Genomic DNA, 5,522 nt, shown 5'->3' with positions numbered 1-5,522 from the left:
ATACGAGTATCGTATTGATTGTTAGAAAACAAAGTTTGTAAACAATGTTTTAGTTTAAACATATTTTTGTGATTGTTTCCAATGAGTGTTACTTGTTATACACATACCATCAAATAGTATTGATTTTGGACTGAAAAGTAATTTTCATTAAAACATTTTTAAAGATAAATATTATTGTTTTCGAAAATTAATTGCACTTGTTTATTATTAGGTAAGCACGCTATTCGTGATAAATAATGATTCGTCTAGTTACTATTAAAGTGGTAAGATAATCTTACAAATTTGCAATACACTACAATATCAACTCGACTGATCAATAAATGGCAAAGCTGCCAAGCTCTGTCGGTTAGTCGTTTGTTTCATAACATTATTAAAAATATATTGTTATCCGTCGAAAAACATTATAATTCGGTTCTCTTTCGAGTGTTGGCTAACCATTGTAAAATTCTATCTCGGTTCATTGTTTTTGTGTGTCGATCACTCGATCGTCGCCGTCGGTTTGAAAATCTCTGACTGTTTTCAGAGTTGATGGTGCACAGCATTGATTATATGTACGTGTCCGAAGCACGACGGTTCTATTATTTGTAAAGTATTTATATAATATCGTGTTCGGAGTTTTTGATATCGAACAGTTATTTACAGTTCGTCTACAGCAAACTTACCCTGATTTTTACACATTTCACACACGAGCGTATGATGGGCGAGTTTTCCTTCGGTAGGTATTGTTAACTTCAATTCGTTCTACCTATAATAAATCATCCTACGCTTTAATGCGCACTTTCTTTTACGCTACGAGTGGAATATTTTGTCGTCTGCACACTAACTTTAGAAATATACCACTTTTTACACGACAATAAATCTTCATTTTTGTTTCGTTTTACAAAATCCATCGCAAGTATTCAATCAAATTACAAAATTAAACACAATGTGCAATATTATTACGCAGAGATATTCACTAAAAATAATATGCTAAACCAAGTTTTATCTGGTGACGTACATTTAATCAAATTCTGATATTTGAAAATTTAAAAGTATGTTTAAATAATATAGTTTAATTAGTATTTTTCATTACTTAGATTGTTTTTCACTATTCAACGTCAACAAACTTTTATCGACTTTAATCAAATAAGGAACACTCTTTTGGTAAATTGATAATGTAATATACTTTTTTTTTAAATATTTACGCGTTTATATCAAAATTCAAATGAGTAGTTTCTAAATTATTAAGCTTTATATGTACTAAGAATATTAGTCCTTAATAATTATTTTACATAAAACATAAAATGTATGTAGGTAATATAAACTTTTGTCCTTATAACTAGAAAATGTTTTAAAATTCTAATAAATTACTATTAACTAAGTAGGTACTATAATTTTAAACCTGAGATCATACAAGACTATACTGCTATTATTCTTAGTGCTAACATTTAAATAACTCAAAAACAACCCGTCAAGTATATAACCAAGATTTTCTCAAGGTGGAGCAAGGTGCCAAAAATTGTTAGTAAACTTAACCTAGACATTTTAGTTATATTTAAAAAAAAATAATACTTTTGGCACTAATATATAAAAATTTAAAGGTAGGCAAATGGGTATCGTTTTGCTGTACATTAGGTGTCGAGTGAGTGTATCAAATATGATTTCTATGATATATTATTGTATACGATAAACGATTCTGGGAAGAGATGGTCTGTCAGAATGTCAGCATATATCACTAAATATATTTATTGAAATGTTTTTTGATATAGCTATTTAAGTCATTTATTTTACTTTTAGTGTGACAGTAGGATGATTAATTTTTTTCTGAAAATATTGCATCTATAATGTTATTAGTATTTAATTATTATAATAACATAATATATTAATATTATACGAGTATTATACCAACTTAAAGAACTCGAAATTTAATTATATCTTTCTATAATATATATAGTTAAAACAGTAAAAATAAAATGATGGCAAAATAAATTTTATCTCAAAAAAAAATTAAAATTTCATCGCGTATACATTACAATTTATAATAATATAATATACGTTGAAGTTTCAAGTCCCACGAATAATGTTTTTGATTTATAACAAAACAATAAATTAACATCGTTACTCATCTTTGAAATACGTAATTTTATTTCAATTTAAATTTTTTCAAATGTCTATAAGAACTAATTTTTTTGATATATTTTTTAGTTTTAGTATGAACTGCTTGTAAGAATTATTATACTACATTTTCAAACCTTTCCTATAAAAATTAAAGATTTAATAACATTTGTAGTTTTTACTACCAAATACTTTTAATTTGTCATTTTTGTGGTTTTGACAACATCTTGCTATACGGTATATACTTTTAATGCATATAAAAAAAATGTGACAATATATTTTTAATGATTTTATACAGATATAATAATTACTTATGTGGGACCTTGTATTAAATTTTCTAGAATTTTAATCCATCAAATATTTTTTTATTGAAATTTATAGAAAATGATATAATAGAAACACTTGCTGAAAATTTCAAGTGCGTAAAAATTCCCTTTGTTGTTTGTTTGCTTTTTCCAATTTATTATAAAATAAGTGCTAAAAATTTTTAATTTTCTCTCCAAATACGAATTAGATTAAATTGTCGGTCCGAAATCACCCTCAAAATTGAAAACCAAAGCATTTTATCGACTATTTATCGTTTAGTTATACAAACACACAGACAAAGACGCGCACGCAAACAAAATATACATTCATCAAACCTAAAAAATGTCATAGAAATACTTTATTTTACATAAACCCTACGATATACTGTATTACCGTAATATTACTTAATATATATTATTTATATATACTTTACTCATATTAAATTTAATAATATTTATATTTATAATCTATATAGGTATAGTATATTGTCTATCTACTAATTGAAGAAAAAATATCCATCTATTTTTTCTCAACTTCCGTTTTTTCAGTCTTAAGTAATTTATTCAAGTAGGAAAGAAAATGGTAACTGCCAAAAGCAGAAATTATAAAATACAAGCTTAGCTATTAAATCTTATTTATATTATAATTTAATATACCTTTATAATAAAAACACAAAGTAGTCACTTAAATAACAATCTAATTTTTTTTCTCAATTAGTTATTTCAAAGCTTTTTCTGGGCTTACTGGTATTTTAAATTTCGGTTTCTTATTTTAGAGAGAGACCGAGGGTTTAATTAGTATTAGGTATTGGAATAAAATATGTACATTCTAGTGTTTTCAATTATTTTTATTAATCTCATTAATTATGATTTTGTGAATTTGATTAAATATTATAACGACTGGTGTGCGGTTGTACACAATAACACAATAATGTGATTTTAGATAAATGCGTACGTTATTGATACATATCAGTGTGCAACGCCGTGAAGGCCGTATTCGGGGTGGTTTTCTCGGGTCATATGTCCAGGGCCCAGACCTAAGCCTAAAAATGTATTTATATATATAATTAATATTATTATGAGAACAAAATAAAACATATTAAACAATTCGGTTGCAATAATAGATGCCAAAACCATTCTCAATTATTAGTTTTCGTGTATAATTATAATTAGACAAATTTTTCGTTTGAAAATCAGACCCAACCCTTAAAAAGAGGAGCCCGGAAAACGGGCCTACCAGTGTGTGAAGTATTGAACGGTTTGATTTTGGGAAGACTGTTCGGTTATGGCGACCACCGTCATTTTTAAATTAACAAATTGTATGACCTAAATTAAAAAAAAAATTTCGTAAACTTTAATAGATTATGCTTATAAAAAATGCAATATACCTATTTTTGGGAGGCATAATACGTGGTATTACGTGGAAATTACAATTTTTTGGAAATTTTCAAATACACATATAGGTACTCTCATGATGGGATTACGTTCGGTTATATTGTTTAATATAATATATGAATAGAATTATATAAAACAATATTACAAAGGTATTTTAAAATATAACCCGTTTATTTTATTAAAATGGACCATTCGCTATACGCCTATTATATAGTATATATAGTATAATACCTCAGTAAAATACAATTAATTCGAATAAGTACAATACATGTTTAAGTTTTCCGTTATGATTGACCACAAAAAAAAAAAAAAATACATCTTCTAAAAAATGAGATTAACTCTTCCCGAGAACTTCGGGGAGGATGGTCGTCCTCGACCACACGCCCACCGTTATTAATATATACGCTACGGGGTATACAACGGTTGTCATTTGCATTCCCGTGTCGTAGTTTTGCAATGTTTTCGTTTAGTTTGAAAGTTTGAAACTTGTGTAATTGTATAGAGGCTCCGTCATCGACGCGCCCGTCGTAAAATCCGATTGTACGGATAAAATATGTTGATATTATTATAAAACGTCGGGGGCGACGAACTGTCCACCCGACCTAATGAGACGGACAACACACAAAATAGCTGTATCATATCATAATAATATATACGTTTCGGCGGTTTTCATAATACAAATTTCGAAATAAATGCGTTTTCGTGGCACCGGTCTACCGGATAAACATTTTATTATTTTCCAAATACGGTGATGTCGTTAAGGGTTGACCGCCGCCGTATTGTTTGCTGTATATATTGAGTCGAATAATAGGGAACTCCTAAATGGGTTAATGCGAACATGGCGAGAGCGTATATAACTATATATATATATACACAACATCAGTGCCATATACCTACCTACCAACTCGACCCACGCGCGGTCAACTATTGTGCTACTTCAGCAATATTGTGCGTTGTACCTACCTATAATCATTGTATTATTTACGCACTCGCACCGGCAAATGGGTTGTCAGTTAAGAGATAATCGAATTTTGAAATAAAGGCATACTAAGTATGTTTATATACTACGGGCGAATTGAAAATGTGCGTTATTATATATAGGCGAACAACCGCGTAAAACGAGCACTGCAGAGTATAATAAGAATATATTATTATATTATAGAAACGCTATGTGGAATGTGGACCACTTCCGGCAGACAGAGGGTACAGAATTTTCAAAAAGGTACTTTGGAACTTAGAAAAAAAAAAAAAACTAAGATAACATTAAAGCAACACAAATGGTTCGTCACAAAAGATGGCAATTCGAAATGTTCAGTTTGAAAAATAAATATACACGAGTACAAAATCGTGAATTTTAATATTATTATTATATTGTACGCGTTTTATTATTACAAAATGAGAGAAAATCGACATGCCGCTCCCTCTTTAAAATATTATTTACCTATCACGTTTAAAGGATTCAAACAAAAATATTAAATATTCAAATAAAGAAATTATTTTAAATTTAAAACTATCATTAGTTACAAAGCAGTGCAACTGCATATTACATGTTATTATTTAATATTTTATATTAACAATTAACAATAACTTGGGTAATAAACACGTATCGTGGTAAATCGAAGCGCATATCGTCAGGGCAATAAAAAAAATAGCATTATCAAATTTATATTATAGTGAAAAAATTGATTTAAAACCAAACCAACGTTCAAAATACTTAAGGAAAATCCG

This window comes from Rhopalosiphum maidis, chromosome 3 (assembly GCF_003676215.2).
Source record: "Rhopalosiphum maidis isolate BTI-1 chromosome 3, ASM367621v3, whole genome shotgun sequence".
In the NCBI taxonomy this organism is placed as follows: Eukaryota; Metazoa; Arthropoda; class Insecta; order Hemiptera; family Aphididae; genus Rhopalosiphum; species Rhopalosiphum maidis.
The sequence above is the reverse complement of the archived record's forward strand: the minus strand, read 5'-3'. Positions refer to the sequence as shown.